The sequence below is a fragment of the Octopus sinensis genome, linkage group LG9, assembly GCF_006345805.1.
Source record: "Octopus sinensis linkage group LG9, ASM634580v1, whole genome shotgun sequence".
Classification (NCBI taxonomy): domain Eukaryota; kingdom Metazoa; phylum Mollusca; class Cephalopoda; order Octopoda; family Octopodidae; genus Octopus; species Octopus sinensis.
The window spans coordinates 66,129,373-66,152,035 of NC_043005.1; positions in this window are offsets into that span (position 1 = coordinate 66,129,373).

Below are 22,663 nucleotides of genomic sequence, written 5' to 3' on the forward strand. Positions count from 1 at the left end.
CATATATACGACGGGCTTCTTTCAGTTTCCGTCTACCAAATCCACTCACAAGGCTTTGGTCAGCCCGAGGCTATAGTAGAAGACACTTGCCCAAGGTGTCACGCAGTGGGACTGAACCCGGGACCATGTGGTTGGTAAACAAGCTACTTACCACACAGCCACTCCTATGTTTTTTTTTAATGAGAATTTTATGACTGTTTTTACTTGCTGAGTCAGAAGCATTGGAGGGTGCCTATGATTTTTGCAGACATCCAAAGATTTGTAAGACTGATGCCATTAATGTTGCATGTAAAATGTTGCTGGTCATCTCAGAATTTAGAAGACCCCTCCCCCAGTGAAAAAGGTTACGAGAGAGTGCAGTCATGGAGCGATAGCGTAACTGGAACAGAGACTAAAAGGAAATTAGGACTCAGAGGCGGGGAGTGGTGTTGCTCAGTGTGGGGTGAGTAGCACACTCTTCATATTTTCATTTTCAACTATCACGCATGTTATCATAATTTTAATTTGTTTTTCATGTTCATTTTCATGTGTCATTCATAATATCATATTTTATTTTTATATATTTTTTATTGTTATATGTCCCCACATGTGTTGCAGTGTCCTCCTCTATGTAATACCTTTATGGTAATTTAAAAAAAATAAAGAAGCTTGCTTCCCAGCCCCACTGCGTGGCACCTTCGACGGGTGTAGTGTCTTCTAACTCAGTCTCAGCCAAAGCCTTGTGAGCGGATTTGGCAGACGGAAATTGAAAGAAGCCCGCCGTATATATATATATATATATATATATATATATATATATGTGTGTGTGTGTGTGTGTGTGTGTGTGTGTATATTTGTGAGTTTGCATGTGTGTTTATACCTCGCCATCGCTTGACAACTGGTATTGGTGCATTTATATCCCCATAACTTAGTGGTTCGGACAAAGAGACCAATAGAATTAGCACTAGGCTTACAAATAATAAGTCCTGGAGTCGATTTGTTCGACTAAAATCCATTAAGGTGGTGCTCCAGCATGGCCGCAGTCAAGTAACTGAAATAATTAAGAGAGTAAAAGAGTAAAGAAACCCCAGTACTTGACGGAATCTTTAGTTTATCGTCATCCGTAAGGAAGAAAGGAAAAATTGAACTCAGCGGGAACTGAACTTAATTTAAGAATTTAAAGAAAAAAATAAAATAAAAGGGTTCGCCTCTAGAGGCAGTCGTTGTCCAACGATTCTGCCAGTTTGCTGCGTTCAGGTTCCCACTGATTAAAGGTGTAGGTATTGTAATGTTTGAATGTCTGAAAACTTTAAAACGCTAGTGTTCTACGAATGCAAACAAAGTAGATCTTTTATCTTTTACTTGTTTCAGTCATTTGACTGCGGCCATTCTGGGGCACTACCTTGAAGGATTTTAGTCGAACAAATCGACACCAAAACTTATTTTTTAAAAAATCCTAATACTTATTCTATCGGTACTTTTTAACTGAACTGTTAAGTTATGGAGACATAAGCACACCAACGCTGAGTGTCAAAAGATGGCAGGGACAAACACAGACACATATAGATACACACACACACACAGGGCTTGTTTCAGTTTCCGTCTACCAAGATCACTCACAGGACTTCGGTCAAGCTGAGGCTACAGTTGAAGACACTGCGTGTTTGTATCTTTGAGTCTGTGTTTGTCCCCTATCGCCGCTTGACAACCGGTGATGGTTTGTTTACGTCCCTGTGACTTAGCGGCTCTGCAAAAGAGTGATAGAATAAGCACCAGGCTAAACAATAAGTACTAGAGTCGATTCGTTCGACTAAAAATTCCCCAAGGCAGTGCTCCAGCATGGCCGCAGTCTAATGCCTGAAGCAATTCAAAGATGAGAGGGAAAAGATAGATATTTAAACAAATAGAAAGGTGGTGGTGGAAAATGTGTAATCCTGATCAGTTATTGATTAAAAAATAAAAGATAATCGATGAAATAGTCTGTTGATGCTGAATCTCTGATGTTGAAATATACAAAAAAAAATAAAATAAATCTTAATAAAAACGTAAGAAGGAGAAGGAAAGATGTTAAAAAAATCTACATTTAAAGGAATAAATGTCAACATTTCTTTCAACTTGGCGCTCTCTTGCTGTTATTTGAGAAACATCTTCAATGCCAGATCAGAACAAGATACTTCTCATGACTTCACAATGAATGAAACATTTTAACACAATCACTTCTCAAGTTTAATGTCATGTAGCAAGGTCTTCATCAGAAATCTCTTTATTACTCTTAAAATTACACTTTTTATTCAAACACAAGAGGTTTTTTCTAAGCCGATAAGCAGATCTGTATGTAGTAGCTCAGTCTGTAAGAGATAGGAGGTAAATCTCGGTGACATCACACCCGGCCGTCTTATGAGAAATGGAAGGACGCATTGGATTATGTATGCCCGAGTTAGATACACTGTACGTTAATAAATGATGGAGAGTTGTCAAGAGTTAGAGCAGTTTTTGTCTCAACTCTACTCAATTAGAGGTGATTTGGAGCTAAACAAAAACCACCACCACCACCACCAGTTTCCCCGCAAACTACTACTACCACTACTACTACTATTACAGTTGCTGTTGCTACTACTACTACTACTACTACTACTACTACTGCTACTACTACTACTACTACATTTGCTGCTGCTACTACTACTACTACTACTACAGTTGCTGCTGCTGCTACTACTACTACTACAGTTGCTGCTGCTGCTGCTACTACTACTACTACTACTACTATACTACTACAATTTCTACTACTACTACTACTACTACTACTACAGTTTCTACTACAGTTTCTACTACTACTACTACTACTACTACTACTGCTGCTGCTGCTGCTACTACTACTACTACTACTACTACTACTACAGTTGCTGCTGCTGCTGCTACTACTACTACTACTACTACTACTACTTATACTACTACAGTTTCTACTACTACTACTACTACTACTACTACTACAGTTGCTGCTGCTGCTGCTGCTGCTACTACTACTACTACTACTTATACTACTACAATTTCTACTACTACTACTACTACTACAGTTTCTACTACAGTTTCTACTACAGTTTCTACTACTACTACTACTACTACTACTACTACTGCTGCTGCTACTACTACTACTACTACTACTACTACTAATACTACTGCTACTACTACTACAGCTACTACTACTACTACTACTACTACTACTACTTCTTCTCCATGTATTACAAGACCAAGCAATACTGTGAATGTCTGTTTTTTTATTTATCAGAAGCATTCAGCTGCACAAGTTTCTAACTTACAACAGTGTTTCCAGAGACTCTTTTGTGATTAGTCTTCTTTTATCTCTTCCTCCTTTTCCTCTTCTTCCCTCCCTTTCTCTCTCTGTTCCACTCTATATCCTATTCTTTCTCTATCACTTTCTTTATTTCCATCCTGTTGTTCGCTTTTCTCTCTCTTCCATTTCTACCCCTCTCACTTCCTTCCTCTATCTATCTGTTTCTCTCTGTATTCCGTTCATTTCCTTCTCTGCCTTTCCCTGTTCCTAGCTGTGTCTATTCTACTGGCATGCACCAACTTACGTTGTTTCGAGTTACAGCTTTTTCGACTTACGTCATTTTTTGAAAAGAAATTAATAGGAAAAATTAAACCTCAGCTTCAGTCGATTTAGTTAGTTAGTTAGTTAATTTTTTGGCTCAAAAAGCAAAAAGCAAGGCCATGTAGGGGGTCATGGAGTTATGTACAGGGTGGTGTTCAAGTAAAGAGTTCAGGCCACTTGAGGTCAAGGGAGACTTTGAACCGAGCGGTCGTCGGCATCTTCATCATCTCGTCTGGCAGCTTATTCCACGGATCCGCAACCCGGACGGAGAAAGCCCATCTCCTTCGATTGAGATGAAATCGTCGCAGATAGAGCTTTTCGGAATGACCCCGCAGCCGACGCTCTGGAGCAGGAATGAAGAACAGCTCTTTCGAGAGGTTACACTTTCCGCTTATGATGTTGTGAGCAAGAATGAGATCTCCACGGCGTCGTCGTTTTTCTAGAGAATAGAGGTCAAGCGTCTTCAGCCTTTCTTCATAAGACAAATTCTTGAGACCAAGAACCATGCGGGTAGCCAGCTTCTGGACTTTTTCGAGATGCTGTATGTCTTTGAGGAGATAAGGAGAAGAGGCTTGAATCCCGTACTCCAATATGGGTCTCACCAGCGTGACATAGAGCGGTAGGAATATGACTTTACACCAGGCTCAGCGAACACTTAAAAGCATAAAAAAACCCACCTAAAAATCATCATTGAAGTGGAAAAAAAATAAAATAAAACACATGCCAAGATATGTACAAACCATTTATTAAAACAGATATAAGATAGAAATAAGAAGAAAATAAGAGAAATATCCGTAATCATACAGATCTCTTTTTACTTGTTTCAGTCATTTGACTGCGGCCATGCTGGAGCACAGCCTTTAGTCGAGCAAATCTTTGTCGAGCTTATTCTTTGTAAGCCCAGTACTTATTCTATCGGTTTATTTTGCCGAACCGCTAAGTGACGGGGACGTAAACACACCAGCATCGGTTGTCAAGCAATGCTAGGGGGAAAAACACAGACACACAAACACACATACATATATATATATATACATATATACGACAGGCTTCTTTCAGTTTCCGTCTACCAAATCCACTCACAAGGCATTGGTCGGCCCGGGGCTATAGCAGAAGACACTTGCCCAAGATGCCACGCAGTAGGAGTGAACCCGGAACCATGTGGTTGGTTAGCAAGCTACTTACCACACAGCCACTCCTGCGCCTATAAGCTTATAAATTTTTAAAAATAAATCTATTTTTATGTTACGTCAGTTTTAGAGTTGTCTGTTTTGGAACCAATTGCCGACGTAAGTTGAGATATGCCTGTATTTTCTTGCTCAGCTCACTCATCCTCTCGATCACTTTTCTTTCTCTATCTCTTCCCTTCCATCATCCTCTCTCTTCATTCCTCTGTCTGTTTCTTTCTATCTTTATCTCATTTATCACGTTTCTTTTTTTACTCTCTCTTTCTCCCCTCCTTCTTTACTCTATCTTTCTTCTCTCTCCTTTCTCTCAGTTTATCTCCTCTGCTCTCTCCTTCCTTATCGCTTCCTTTCTTTCGTCTTCTGTCTATCTGCCTCTTCTCGTCTTTCTCTATCTTTCTCAATCTTACTGTCTTCTTCTCTTGGTCTTTCCTCTCGTAATTTCTTAATCTTTCTCCCTCTATATCTACCTTTCTTTTATTTCCAAATTACAACCGAAAGAAGAAAGAACTTGAAAAGTTTTAAGAAAAAACCTGAAACAAAGATGTCACAAAAAACAAACAAATAACACCCTAAAATAACAACAACAACAATAATAATAATATCCACAGTAACGTAATATCTAACATTTTCAAAATATCCTCTTCACAATACTCCAAACAAACAAACAAGCAAACACACGCAAAAACAAACAAACAAGTAAAACAAAGAAGACACCAGATTAAAAAAATATATAGATTACATCCTGGGTGATAAATAAAATTTCGCAAAATACCAAACGAATGAAGCAAAGAAAATAAACCTTAAAAATGCGTAAATACAACTGAAACAAGAGTAGAAAGAAAAAGAAAAAGAACAGGCAAGACCACACGAGAGAATATTCAATAAATATCATATTTAATCGATGGAAATTAAATTAAGTTCAATGGTTTCAAAATTTCTGGAACGCAATTAATCAACCATATTTCCAGTGATAAGGGGGTAAAAAAAAATGTCACCTTAAAGATAAATAAAAATTAACTGAACAATGGATAAATTTACCCCCTTTTATTCTATTTGTTCCTTTCACATTTGATGATGATGATGATGATGATGTGTGCATGTGATAACGTGTTTTTATATACACATATGTTTATATATATATATATATATATATATATATATTAACAATTGAGGATAAAATCTTTAAAAGAAATTATCAGTAGTCAGTGTGAAAAACCTCGTAAGAGAAAAAATCCGTAAATTCTTCCTCTTTGAAAATATTCATTATATAAAAAAAATATAAATGTATATATATATATATATATTATATATATATATTATATAATATATATATATATTTATATATATATATATATATATCTATATCTTTATATATATAAAACTGAGAATGTGTCTGTCTGTCTGTGTGTTTCCCTAAAACTTGAGAACTACACAACCAATTTCATTCAAATTTTACACATGCCTTACTTAGGGTCCATGTAGTTTCATGGGCAAAAAAATGTTCAACTTCTTGCCTAGAGCGAGCCCATAGCAATATCATATCTTCTCCACTATTTCAGTATTACTTGTTAAAAGTGAAACAAAAACATTTCTCTATTTTATGTCAGATACTTTCACTTTAACAATAAAAATAATAATAACAATTGAATTATATGTAGTAAGTAATAATTAAAATCAAACTAAAGTAATATGACAAAAGTAAAAATAGCAATTGGCATAAAATTGCATCAATGATTTGAACTTGAATAAGTGTTTTCACATGAATGGGAATAAATTAAAAATAAGATAAGCGTGCAGAAATGGAATAGTGCAGATGGATAATAAAAAATTAAATTATAGAAAAGACTATTGTCTATAAAGTATACAATGTAGAGAAAAAAGGTCGCGTTTTTTTGCGCTCTGTAAAATTCGGTTAAAAAAGAACAAAAAGTGAATTGTGGTTGCGGAATTGGAACGTCGGTTGGTGCGGTTTCGCGTCGCACTGGTTCTGTGCGTCGCACGTTTTCTGTTCGGGAGGCCGTTTTTCGGTCTGAGGCGACTATGAGCCGCCTCTACCAAACGGATGAGATGGAAGGGAGAAATTTCTCTGAAAATTCGTCGACATCTGAGGAGGAGTTGGCGGTGAAAAAAATGGAAAGCACCTACGCAGGTATAACGAAGAAGTCAACAGAAAAAGAGATAGACCTGGCTAAGTTGACGGACTTCCAGGAGTTCATGAAGGAGGAGGAGAACGGAGAGGTTGAGCTGTTGCCTCTAGCAGGGCGCGGAGACTGGTTCCATCGTAGAACCATTAAATATAAAGTATTTATGAATGGAGGTAGAAAAATGGAAGTGATTAACATGGAAGCAATTGAAGAGGCTTTCAAACAGACAGGAGAAGAAATTGTGTACATGACAAAAGGATTAGAATATGGAACCATAACGGTACAATTTAAAAGTGAGAAAGCAGCCAGGAATATAGCAGCCAAGGTGGTGAGTACAGAAAAGTTTTACTTGTTCCCCTCGTATTTGAATAGAAGGACCACCAGAATTAGGGTGGAAGGAATACCTCCACACCTAGAAGGCGAGGTGAAGGATACAAGAATGAGCGATGAATTCGTGGAATATATGGAGGACAGTTTCGGAGTAAGAATGGATATGGATGGTCTTCGTATTGGGAATGAACATTCAGGTGACAGTGAAAACAAAAGGACAGGTAAGTGATGCTGGCGGAGGGGGCCGTTAGCATCGCTTTCATATTATCATTTTTTCATTTTCATTTGCTCATAAATTTAATCATATTGTTCTATGTCCCCCATGTTTTGTTATGTCCGCCATTCTTCGTAGCCCCTGGTGGGTAATAAAGAAATAACACGGAGGAAAGCACCTTCGAAAAGTGTCTTGGTGCGACTATGAAAGGTATCTAATCAGAGGCGGTAAATTCGCCACAATAGAAGCAAGGCTCGAGTCAATGGAGCGTGCAAGGGAGTACTCGACTCGAACTTGCAAAGTGGAAATATTTTATTTTTACCTTTATATCTGAAACGTAAGACGTCCCGGAAAAAAAAATTAAAATGCACCCCCCCCAGAAGTAGAGGTAGGCTGGATTGTAGCCACACTTCTATACAAGAGGGAGGACAAGATACAATTGATCGAAATTACAAGAGACGGGCTAACAATTCCAGTCTGTTATATATTTTGAGTATTGTTATCACTAGCGATATCAAGATATAACTTTGTATTTTGTATTTTATGTGTAAATGTATATATATAGATGTACATGTAATATGTACACATATATATACACATATATACATGCACTAGCACTATGACCCGGCAACGACGGGTCTTTAATGCTAGTATATATATATATATATATATATATATATATATATATATATATATATATATATATACATATACATACATACATACATACACACATACATACATGCACACATACACACACACATATACATACATACATACATACGTACATACATACATACATGCTATATGGAATATGCAATACGAATTTATGTATGTGTAGATTTAAGGAAGCGATATTTGTATAGATAGATTGAAATTAGTTGAGGTCTTTAAATCTGAAATGAAGAGTTTGTTCAAAATGTTATGGTGCCAATGCATGTAGGTATGTATATATATATGAATAAATATTTATGCATAAATATATACAAATGTATGTTTCAGAGGATATATAATCCTGGTGGTTACCGTGGTGGCTCTCTGTGTATTCCAGGTTACGCCGAATCTTCCCGAGAACTACGTTAAGGGTACACGTGATTGTAGAGTGCTAAACTACTTGCACGTTAATTTCAACTGGAACCCTCGTCGTCGTAATCGACGGAGGGCTACGATATTGTGTTACGAGTATTATTTTGCATTTCTGTGTATTTTCCTACCTCGCATTTCATAATATCATTATAACACTATATCATATTAAATATAACATATATTTATTTCTATTGAATTATATTGTATCATGTTGAATTATATGATATAATTTTGCTATACAACAAATAATATATCAGTTTTGATTTAAGTGCATTATTTGTTATATTTCATTATCGAAAAAAACCCCTCTGTAATACCGATTACACACAATGCTTAGGAATAGTTATATTGCGAAAACCACAGAATAAATTTCAGTTCATAAACTCTCTTATTCACTTAGGTAATGACTTCAATTTAACGTTAATGTTAAAGTTATTTATAACCATTAATACGTTTCAAGAGGAATAATCGAATTAAAGTTGAAAAATAATAACAAAGAGATTTATAATAGCAATTTACATAACTACTTACATAGAACAACCTAAAAGCTCAACACCTCACAATTTATATGAAATTTTAACTAGTAGATTTTTTTGGATTTGTGCACAGGACTATTGTCCACTGATAAACAGCCCCCCGGAGGCATTTGGTGAGTCAAATATGGCACATTATCCTTTATTAGATTCATAAAACCTACACTATTTAGCTTTCCATCAACTTTAACTAGAGGGCTAACACCAAAGCTACTAAATGCCGCCCACACTATTACCTCCCACCCCCCGCTTGCGTCGTCTTTTTCACGCATTTCGGATGGAATTCCTCTGTTAGGCGATGTCTGACATATGTTTTACCATCTGATCCAAATATTCGGAAGCGTGACTTGTCAATCCAAAGTACGCTGCACCAATCTTCGGCTGTCCATTGAGCATTGCTTTTCGCAAAATTAAGACGTTTGAGTTGACTTTTTCGGATATTATTGGCTTTGTCCTAGCGATTCGTCCATGTAGTCCAAATTCTCTCAAGCGGTTGCGGACGGTTTATGGTGTAAAAATAACACTATTCTTGTTGGACAATTGTTTACAAATGTCAACGTCTGTCAGCATTCAGTTGCCTTCCGAAAGTCGGTGGATTCGAGGGTGCAACTGCGCCATCGTTTTTCTTGGGGCGCCAGTCCTTTGCCGACATTTATATTGACCCGTTTCTGAAAATAACTTCCACGCTTACACGCAAGCCGCTTTACTGCACTTTAGTAGTTTGCTGATGTTCGAAAAGGAAACGTTTTGCTGCTGGAATAACACGATTTTTGCTCTCTTGACTGGACTGAGGCTACGTTTCTAGCCCTATTTTCCTTCTTAGGTAGGTGAAGAAATTCAGCAACCCAGGACCAGAGATAAAAATGCCTGTTATTAAACCTTTTAATCGCGTCTTCCAAATCACCTTTCTTGCAATTGCTACTACGATGAGAAAGCAATTCTTACCTTCTTTCGATTAGAAATCCGGTGGGTCATGTAATATATACACATATATAGATACATACACATATACACCCATACACACACCTACACCCCCCCACACATACATAGTTGAAGGTTTGGTTGTGTGGTAATAAACTTGGTTCCAAAACACATGGTCCTCAGTTCAGTCCCACTGTGTGGTAACCTGGCATGTGTCTTCTGCTAAAGCCTCAGAAAAACCAAAGACTTGTCAGTGGATTTTGTAGACAGAAACTGAAAGAAATCAATTGTATTTATATGTATATATATATGTAAGTGTATGTGTGTGTCTTTGTGTTTCTCCCTCATCACTGCTTCACGACTGGTGTTCGTTTATTTACATCCCCATAACTTATTGGTTTCACATGAAGAAATTGATAGAATAAGTAACAGGCTTATCAAAATAGGAAAAAGCACTACGCAGGGTCCCATATTTTTGTTTGCCCACTTAGTTGTATCTATCAATTTATCTTTGTGTGTGTGTGTACATATATATATATATATATATATATATATATATATATATATGGATTTCGTAGACAGGAACTGAAACAAATCAATCGTATATATATGTATATATGTAAGTGTATGTGTTTTGATATTGGCAACATGAATGACAATGGTCAGAGACTACTTGAATTTTGCATATAACATAACCCGTGCATCACCAACACACTCTTTGCCAACAAGACATCCCACAAGGCATCTTGGAGACATCCAAGATCTCACCACTGGCATCAGCTGAATCTCATCATTACACGAAGATCCTTTTTGAATTCTATTCAACTGACCCGTAGTTACCACAGTGCGGATTGTGATATGCATCATTCACTAATAAGAAGCAGAGTGAGGATTCTGCATAAGAAAGTCCATCACTCCAAGAAAATGGGCCGACCACGCATTAACGCTGCTAGAACCTCGGACCCTACACTGCGAATATGTTTTGCTGTTTCTATCAAGGCTGCCCTCAGTAGCTGCCCAAACTCCTCTGCTGAACGTAGGTGGAATTATATCAGGGAAGCTTTGTATACCACATCAATAGATACTTTCGGCATGAGAGAAAGGCAAAACCCACATTGGTTCAGTGCTGGAAACAGTTATCGAAGCAAGCAAAGCGTGCAGCTCTGATGCAATACAAGAGTGATTCTTCTACAAAGTCACTCGAAGAACTCAGAAAGGCGAGAAATAAAACCCAACTGACTACCAGACGCTGTGCAAATAGGTATTGGCAGGAAATCTGTCAGAGTATCCAGTCAGCTTCTGACAGTAGCGACACCCATGGGATGTATGCCGGTTTGAAGAAGGCCCTCGGTCCATCCGCAATCAAGTCAGCCCCTCTGAAATCAACTACTAGAGATCTCATCAAGGACCAAAGCAAGCAAATTAATAGATGGGTGGAGTACTACAAGGATCTCTACTCACGGGAGACCACGGTAACTGAGGCTGCACTCGAGGGTGTCAAGATCTTGCCAGTCATGTGTGAACTTGACAGTCTGCCATCTATAGCAGAGCTCACCAAGGCTATTGACTCCCTAGCAAGTAACAAGGCTCCGGGAAAAGACGTCATCCCCTTAGAGATCATCAAAATCGGCAAAAACACTATCCTGCTTCGGCACCTTCATGAGCTTTTGTGTCAGTGCTGGGGAGAAGGTACAGTCCCTCAGGATATGCGGGATGCTAACATCATTACACTTTACAAAAAAAAGGTGAACGTGGTGATTGTAACAATTACCGTGGAATATCTCTTCTAAGCACTGTTGGAAAGGCCTTTACTCGCGTTATCCTGTCCAGGCTACAACTGCTTGTTTCTCGAATCGATCCAGAATCGCAGTGTGGCTTTAGAAGAAGCAGATCAACTATTGACATGATATTCTCCATACGCCAACTTCAGGAGAAATCCAGAGAGCAGAAAATGCCATTATATATGGCCTTCATTGATCTGACAAAGGCCTTTGACTTGGTAAGTAGAAAAGGCTTCTTCATCCTGCTCCAAAAATCGGAGGTCCACCAAAGCTGCTGAGGATCATCAAATCTTTCCATGATGATATGCAAGGCAACATACAGCACAATGGTTCAACATCAGCCGCCTTACAAATAAAAAACGGGGTAAAACAAGGTTGTGGCCTTGCTCCTACATTATTTGGCATCTTCTTCTCGCTGCTGCTGTCACATGCCTTTCAGACATCAGTTGATGGAGTGTTTCTGCACAGTATAAGTGACGGGAAACTGTTCAATCTCTTGCGTCCGCGTGTCAAGACCAAAATCAGAAGCGTCCTGATCAAGGAGGTGCTATTTGCTGATGCTGCTCTGGTATCACACACAGAAGAAGCCATACAAAGGCTCATCAACTGTTTTGAGCAAGCATGTAGCAACCTTAACTTATTTATCAACCCCAAGAAGACCAACATCATGGGCCAGGCTACATCGGACATCCCAAACATACATATTGGAGACCACAGACTACAGGAGGTGGAGAAGTTTACCTATCTTAGCTTTACCGTCACCTACAACCTATCCCTTGATGCTGAGCTCAATATACGCATTGGCAAGGCAGCTGCTGTGATGGCCCAACTATCCAAACGGGCATGGGACAACAATAAGCTGACCAAGGACACAAAAATGAAGATTTACTAGGCATGTGTACTTAGCACTCTACTGTATGGAAGTGAGACTTGGACGCCATACTCACACCCAGAGCGTCGACTAAATATCTTTCACCTGCGCTGCCTCCGGAAAATCCTTCACATCAAATGGCAGAATCATGTCCCCCAACAAAGATGTCCTCAAGCAAACAGGAATACCAAGCATGTTTGCACTCCTTACACAAAGACGTATGAGATGACTTGGACATATTAGCTGTTTGGAAGATGGCAGATTCCCCAAGGACATACTCTACGGAGAGCTTGCTAGGGGCACTAGGTCTGTGGGAAAACCGTTCTTACGATTTGCAAAAGGGACATGAATGCCTGCAACATCAATATTACCAACTGCGAAGCAGTTGCCAGCAACCCTGGAGATTGGCGACGTACCATAAAAGAGAGAACACAAAGAGTGACGTAGAGAGAGAGGAGAAATGGAAAGACAAGAAAAGACATCAACGAGAAAGTATGACATTACAACCAGCCAGGCAAAATCTTCGCTACATTTGCGGCACCTGCCAGAGGGAGTGTTTGTGCAGGATAGGACTACACAGCCACAGCAGGAGATGTATTAGGACATGAAATGTAAAAGCCAGACTAGATTATTTTATACGCAACTCCATTGTCTCCCGAGACGAAAAGGATGCCAACAACAATATATATGGATTTTGTAGACAGGAAGTGAAACAAATCAATCGTATATATATGTATATATGTAAGTGTATGTGTGTGTCTTTGTCACTGTGTTTCGCCCTGATCACTGCTTCACAACTTGTTCATTTATTTACATTCACTTAACTTACTGGTTTCACAAGAACAAACTAATAAATAAGTACCAGGCTTATCAACATAAATAAAATCACTAGGCTGTGTCTCATATTTTTGTTTGCCCACTCAGTTGTATCTATCAATTTATCTTTGTATGTGTGTGTGTATATCTATCTATCTATCTATCTATCTATCTATCTATCTATCTATCTATCTATCTATCTATCTATCTATCTATCTATCTATCTATCTATCTATCTATCTATCTATATATATATATATATATGCATATATATATATAAAAAACACCCTAATGGGAGCCTTAACTCCCAAATTTTAGTACTTTCTTTTATGATCCAAAACTAAGTCAAAAGTACTGAATGGATCTTTATGAAATTTGGAAATTATATTCTATGCATAAGGGCCACAACCCCCATAACAATTCATATATTTTTGCTGTTGAGGAAATTTTAACCATAGATATTGGACACAAATGAAGTAATATTTATAACATTTCATCTTCTTACAAGTTATAAAGACCTCTCCATGGGGACTTAAAACCCACAATTTTGTCATTTTATCTAAGCAAAAACGAATACAGTTGTGCTCTTGGAAGCTGTAGCGTTACCCGCGCATAAAAGTTGAGTATTATTTCTAATTCAATGGTACAACAGTGTAACAGTTTGCTTTGATATACACTTACATTGTGATTTCTGTAATGTGCTGCATAAATTGTCAAGTAAATGAGAAGCATCTTTGCCTCCACTGATTCAGTTGCAAAGTGTTGAGTAAAGTTATTTGATTTCAGAGATCCTTTCAGTCTTTTTATTATCACTGGGTCACACATAGTCCCCAGATGGTAACATTGATTTCAAGGTCTTCCCAGATGAGTGACTGGTTATTCAAAGACATTTATATATTGTAAATTTATTTTGTCCAGTTACATTTCAGTACAGTGGCCATTTGCAAACTCCAACTTTCATTTCTCCTTAGCCCGCACGTCACACAGTTGTTAATGTTCATTTCAGTTGGGTCACGTCCTTTCAATGGCTATAGATTAGTAATGCATCTTACAGCTGTGTCTGTCACATGGATGGTGAGGAATCTTACATTGGGAGTGGTAACGACTAGGGTAGAGTAACTGACTGCTTATTGTGATCATTGGTCTTTTGGTTTCCTGTAGCTTTGCTCTCTTTTACAAACCCAGTGAACATATATTTCCTATTTAAAAGAAATTCAAACAATAGATATAAGACCCAAGTTAAAAAAAAATTCTCAACAATTCAACTTCTCTGGTTGACATTAAGATGCCCACCCCCAACAGGGGCCTTAACTCTCACATTTTAGAGCTCCATGATCTTCATATTTCAGGAGCAAAATCTTTTTAACAGGTTCAATAAGACTGGAATTTTGAAATATGCGCATAAAAATCAGTAGTATGGGATATATGTGGCACGATGACAATTTTTTGGGGGTGTGTAAAGAGGGAAATAACCCTCATCTGCAATTTTGATGAAATTCGAAACATAGATATTCCAGTTCATTAGAGAAAATATAACAGAAAAGTCTAATTTTTCAATTGTATGTAACATGGGCAACACCGGGTATCTCTGCTAGTATATATATAATATAATGTATATAAAGTCTATACATGCATACACACAAACATGCGTGTATTCATGAGAGTGGGACTAACACACACACGCACACACCACACATACATACACATATACATGTACACATACACATATGTATATAAGAATAAAGGATTCACACATATGTACATACATACATACATATATATATATATATAATATATATATATATATATATATATATATATATATAATATATATATATATGTACACACACACCACACACACACACACACACACATATATATATATATATAAAGGATACACAGCCACGTCTGTGCTTTGTCAAAGAAAATTTTGTTGTTCAGAGAGATGATCCAGGACACCTGAAATATTGTTTCCAAAATTTTCCCCCTTGGTGGGAGTGGGGTATTTCGATTGCATCTACACCAGTGCTCGATTGCTACTTATTTTATCGCCCCAGAAAGGATGGAGAGCAAAGTTAACCCCAGTGGAACTTGAACTGGGAACATAAAGATGGACGAAATATCGCAAAGCATTTCACCCAGCGTGCTAACGTTTCTTATTTCTTTATTGCCCACAAGGGGCTACACACAGAGGGGACAAACAAGGACAGACAAACGGATTAAGTCGATTACATGGACCCCAGTGCTTAACTGGTACTTAATTTATCGACCCCGAAAGGATATATATATATATATATATATACACACATATAAAGGATATATATACATACACATATAAAGAATATATATATATATATATATATATATATAGGAAAAAAGCAACAAGAATGGATTAAAATCTCGGTACAATCGTTTCGTACGAGGACATCTTTAATAAGCTACAAAAAATGCAGTGAATACAGATGGCTCGTACTCGTCAGCTGAAAAAACATCAGAGAATTCCCAAACATCAAAAGGGGTAGATACAAAAGAGGGTGTAAGATTAACTGCATTGAAGAAAGTTCGATTCATGGAGATCCGATGAAAGGTTTTAAACTTACAGAATTTGTGCATGTCTACATATAGCTCATATTGAATTGCTAATCAAGTTGTGTGAAGAAATATTCGGATACAGTCATGCAAAATTTCTGAAAATCCGAGTAAGAAGCAAAGTGACTGTCATATCGTGTAGAGGAAAGTCTGAGTAAAAAGCAAAGTGACTGTCATATCGTGTAGAGGAACAGAAATAAAGAAATAAAGAAATAAATTGTTGACCTCAGTTCGAATTTTTTACTAAACAAGATTAGATTTTCTTGTAGTATCAACTTGTGTCCATCCCCTTAGCTTCCCCTTCCCTTTCTCTTTGATAGCTTTAATAGCAGTAACTGATTAAATTCTAATTCCTTCCTCCTCTCTCTGTGATTCTTGTAAAATTCATTAACAACCTGCACCTCTACAGTATAAGACTGTCACTTTGCTTCTCATTCGGATTCCCTGATATTTTCGCATGATTGTACCCTAAATCTCTTCACAAAACTGGATTATGAACTATAAGGACATGCATATATTCTGTAAGTTCAAGACTTTTCATCGGATCTCCAAGAATCGAACTTATCTGCGATTCTTGTAAATTTCAATAACAATCTGTTCCTCTACACGATATGACAGTCACTTTGCTTTTTACTCAGACTTTCCTCTACACGATATGACAGTCACTTTGCTTCTTACTCGGATTTTCAGAAATTTTGCATGACTGTATCCGAATATTTCTTCACACAACTTGATTAGCAATTCAATATGAGCTATATGTAGACATGCACAAATTCTGTAAGTTTAAAACCTTTCATCGGATCTCCATGAATCGAACTTTCTTCAATGCAGTTAATCTTACACCCTCTTTTGTATCTACCCCTTTTGATGTTTGGGAATTCTCTGATGTTTTTTCGACTGATGAGTACGAGCCATCTGTATTCACTGCATTTTTTGTAGCTTATTAAAGATGTCCTCGTACGAAACGATTGTACCGAGATTTTAATCCATTCTTGTTGCTTTTTTCCTATTTGTAATCACCCCACTTGTCGTATGGTTAACACCATATAAATTTCCGGTGCATCCTAGTTAAGGACCATATTCATGTGAATTCATTAGAATTCACTTGAATCTCAATTACTTAACCGTATATATATATATATATATATATATATATATATATATATATATATATACATATACATACATACACACACGCGTGCGCGCACACACACACACATGATAAATGAGAGATGGAAGATGCAAGATGCAAGAAATTTTATCAATGACTACAATTGTTTCGACACATCTAACATCGGTTCGAACTCTGATGTCATATATCTTGACTTCAGTAAAGCGTTCGACAACGTCGAACACAATATCCAATCGTTAAATTTGTTAAATGTTGGAATCCCTGGAAAACTACTACACTGGGTTGAATATTGGAGAACAGAATACAATATGTGATCGGGGGAATCCATTGAAACCCAGCAAAAGTCACCAATGGTGTCCTTCAGGGGATTGTCTTGGGTCCGCTTCTCTTTATAGTCTATGTAAATGACTTTTCCAGCATCATAAAACACAGCAAAGTGAAAATATTCGCAGATGACTCCAAGCTCCAGAAAATTATCAATGGAAAAGAAAACTGCATGCTGTGAGTCAATGGGCAGACAAAAACAAAATGTAGCTAAAGGAAGGAAAATTTGAGCCGATGCATTTTGAAAGAAAGACTATGCTAAAGTAGCCATACTCTCTTCCTTCAGGGAAAACACTCACAGCATCTACTAATATCAGAGACCTATAAGTAATTGTTGACAACAATCTCAGCTGAAGTGCCAACATCAACAAAAAGGTCGATATAGGCTCCTGGATACTAAGAACCTTCCGGTCCAGATAACAAGGTGCCATCATTCCTCTTTTTCCTCCTTTGCACGGCCATACCTCGAATACTGCTGCCTCCTTTGGTCTCCCCATGCAAAACAAAACATTTCGAAAACTGAATCGCATCAGAGGGTATTCAGTAAAAGAATTAAGGACATGTCTGATCTCAATTATTGGGACCACCTTAAAGCATTAAAACTCTGTTCTTTCCAGTGCTTCCGTGAACGATACATCATTTGTACGATGTGGAGAATATACTACCAGCATTGCCCAAACGACCTCAACCTTACCTTCAAAATTCATCCAAGGCAAGGACCGCAGGCCATATATCCCCTAACCAATTCAGGATCAGAACACATAAATACACCGCAACACAATCCTTTTCCTCAACTGGCCCTGCTCTATTTAACATTGCCTCGAAACAGATCAAAGATGAAAAGGACCCCATCACCTTTAAACGGAATCGGGACAAATTTCTTCAAGAAATACCAGATTAGCCACCTATATCTGGATACAACTCATCCAACAAGAACTCCCTACACGAATGGACCATGATACTACTAAAGGATTTAGCTAACCTTACCAGGTATTAAGTTAGACATAGTCTGGACCAATCTTTGGCCGAAACATGTCTAAGATATCTATCTATCTATCTATCTATCTATCTATCTATCTATCTATCTATCTATCTATCTATTATCTATACATACATACATACATACATATAGTTAATCCAAACATGAAAACACAAAGAGAAAACACAACAACGCGAGGACGTGGAACAAGTATAGTGTTATTGGACGCTCAGGAAAGGAAAGAAAGAAGGAGAATTTAACGTTTCGCGAGGAGCTCTTCGTCAGAAACATAGAAAAAGGAAAGATCCAAGGAAGGGAAGACGGAGGTAAAAAATCGCCAACGATTATATATATATATATACACATACATAAAGCATCTCAAGAAATGCATCTAAAAATAGCGAAAACAAAATAGAGTAAGCTACTGTAATGACAACAAATGATAAATAACCAACAAAAGCCTTACGGGAGAGTAAACTCTGATTATAAATACATTTACTTTTGTTGCATTTGAAAACATATTTCTGGCGATACTGTAACTTTTTCATATTTATCGGTCTCCCGCCAGACCTTTTTATCTCATACATAAAACGTAACTGCTTAGAGTATTTCGTAGACGACTAAGTGGATCAATTTCGTTTATGTTATAACATTAAATCAAGATAAATTTTAAAGATACTGTAACAAGTTATCTAAATATGACAGCTAGCTATCTTGAAAAGAGATTTTCCTGTGCAATATAAATAACATTTATTACACGAGATATAAATTGTTTTAGATGCAAATCTCAAATTAAAATTCTAATATGTAGCCTGAATGCTATAATTAAACATTTCGACAATGTTACTGTTAAATATAATTACATCCATTCTGTTTTCTGATACAAATAATTCTATGTATATTACAAACTTGTTTGATTATATGTCGTTCCTATAACATAAACCAATTCAGCCGACGGCTGAAAAAGTTCTAAAATGACAGATTACAGGAGATTGCATGGTTTTATTGTGATACTTCTTAAGCCAGTTTCATAACTTTGTCGTTGTTTTGTTTACAGAGATGGATAAAAATTTACTGTATTAATGAAGGCGCGTGGTCAAGTGGTAAGGGTGTCGCACTCACGATTGCTAGATCGTGGGCTCCATTTCCGGACCTGGCGTTGTGTTGTGCTCTGGAGCAAAACACTTCATTTTACGTTACCCTACAGGCGGGAGAGTAAGAGAATCGTTTGCAGGTCGGCGGAAATGCATTAGGGTATATATTCCAGCTCTCTACATTTTGGGTTAAAATATGCCTCTTTTACTCTTTTACTTGTTTCAGTCATTTGACTGCGGATGCTGGAGTACCGCCTTTAGTCGAGCAAATCGACCCCAGGACTTATTCTTTGGAAACCTGGTACTTATTCTATCGGTCTCTTTTGCCGAACCGCTACGTTACGGGGACGTAAACACACCAGCATCGGTTGTCAAGCGATGTTGAGGGTACAAACACAAGCACATAAATACACACACATACATATTTACGACGGGCTACTTTCAGTTTCCGTCTACCAAATCCACTCACAAGGCTTTGGTCGGCCCGAGGCTATAGTAGAAGACACTTGCCCAAGGTGCCACGCAGTGGGAATGAACCCGGAACCATGTGATTGGTAAGCAAGCTACTTACCACATGTGTGTGTGTGTGTGTGTGTATGTGTGTGTATGTGTATACGTGCGCATCACTGTATCAATCACAATATCGGATGTAATCTTACATTGTTGGTCACAACGCGCCTTCAATATTTCATTGATTGCGGCATTCTTTTCCATCTTGGCCTAAATCGCTTAACTAAATATATTGCTGTGGAAGCTTTTGAGTTACACTTTCCGGTCTCTTGGATATCACTCGGCAACTGCATGGGCCCATCTGTTGTAAGTGAATCTTGCGGCATATCCGGCTCAGCAGAACTTGTGCTTTCAGCGATCACATCGTTTATTCAGTTCTCGAATTATTTCAGTTCGGATATGCTTTCGCCATGGCATTCCTAGCTTCGATTATTTCTATGGCTCTTTGCATCGCATTGTAGCTGATCAATGTTCCCTTTTTGCAGTAGCTTATAAGAGCGTAGGTATGACGGTGCTATTGAAAAGTCTGGTATGTACGAGGTGGTATCACAAAGTTCCCGGACTACTGCTGTAGTGCGCCAACAGATGGCAGCACACAGTTGCATGAGTAGTGAGAGTTAGTAGTGACCTTCAAGAGGCAGTGTGCCGAATGACATCACTGTGTTTACTACACAAGTTGTGAAATTGTGTTTTTGTGATCACGTGTATGTTGTAGTCTGCGATTTATGTCATCGACAGGAAGTTGGAACAAAGAGCCAACGTGAAAATTTGCGTTAAAGTTAGGATGTCTGCTACAGAGATATTGAGTATGCTTACAGCGACGAGACAATGAGTCGTATGCCATGTTTCAAGTGGTACGGGGTCTTCAAAAGCGGGAGAACATTCCTGGAAGACGATGAATGATCTGGGAAACCTGCCACGAGCATCACCCTCGGAAATGTGGGGAAAATTCATCTTGTGCATAAGGATCGTCGGAGGATAATCAACGACATTTTGAAACATTTGAGGGCGAAAGAGACAGGATCTGTGGAGCGTGAAGAATTGGATCCTTCACGGCGACAATGCACCCTGCCACCGACCTATTCGCACTCCCGAGTTTCTTGCCAAAAAACATGGTACCGCTTCTGAACCCGCCCTATTCGCCAGATTCAACACACGCAGACTTCCATACCCTCCCCAAGAGGAAAATGTACCTCAGAGGTTGCCGTTTTAAGACCTTTGTCGAGATCCAGAGCGAATCGTAGAAGGTCCTCGACTCACTTACGGAAAACGACTTCCAGGCCTGATTCCGAAAGTGACAGGACCAATGTATTGCTGCGTAAGGTGATTATTTCGAAGCAGATGATGTTAAAAATTAGGTAAATATGTTATTATTTTTATTAAACATGACTAGCCCTGGAACGTTTTGATACCATGACGAATGTTCTTGTTCAGTTTTGCTTTGAACACATTCTTTATTAAAGCATAAACCTTCCACCCTCTCCTTAATCTTTTTGAGATTTTAGTATCCATATCTCGGTGCATATTCACTGTATGTCCTAAACAGACATACTAATTTACCTCCTCGAATTCATCGCTGTCCATCTCTATTCGACCTTGTTCTACCTCTTCGTGTCGCATGCATTTTGTTTACATGCTGTTCATATTAAGGGCTACTGCTGAACTATTGGTGTCCGACCTATCAGCATGGTCTATACATGATCTGCGGTTTCGGCGATAAGTACGATGTCATTAGCGAATCGAAGGTGTACTTGTAGCTCGCCGTTGATATTCTCTTACCCCGTCTAGTTAATGTATTTACACATACATATATACATACAAGGCGGCGAGCTGGCAGAAATGTTAGCACGCCGGCGAAATGCGTAGCCGTATTTCGTCTGCCGTTACGTTCTGAGTTCAAATTCTGCCGAGGTCGACTTTGCCTTTCATATTTTCGGTGTCGATAAATTAAGTACCAGTTACGCACTGGAGGTCGATGTAATCGACTTAATCCATTTGTCTGTCCCCTTTATGTTTAGCCCCTTGTGGGCAATAAAGAAATAATATACATATATGCATACGTACGTACATGTGTGTATGTGTGTGTGAGTGTGTGTATGTGTGTGTGTGTGTGTATGTGTATGTATGTGTGTGTGTGTGTGTGTGTGTGTGCGTGCGCGTCTTTGCACTTGCCTTTCTGTTCTTAACAGCCGGTGTTACCTTGTTTACGGTTCGATAAAAAGTGATCGATAGAACAAGTACCAAGCGTTACAGTACGTAGATATCGATTTGATTAACTAAACTCTTGGAGGCAGTGCCTCAGCATGTTCGCAGGCCAATGACTGAAGAAAGTAAAAGAATAAAATATAAATTCTTGTTGTTGCTGTTGTTGTTGTTGTTGTTCTTGTTCTTATTTTTGTTGTTGTTCTTCATTTTTTCTTGTTCTTGTTCATGTTGTTGTTGTTGTTGTTGTTGTTGTTGTTCTTCTTCTTCTTCTTCTTCTTCTTCTTCTTCTTCTTCTTCTTTGCCTCTCCTTCTCTCCTCCTCTCCTTTCCTTCCTTCCTTCCTTCCTACCTCTCTT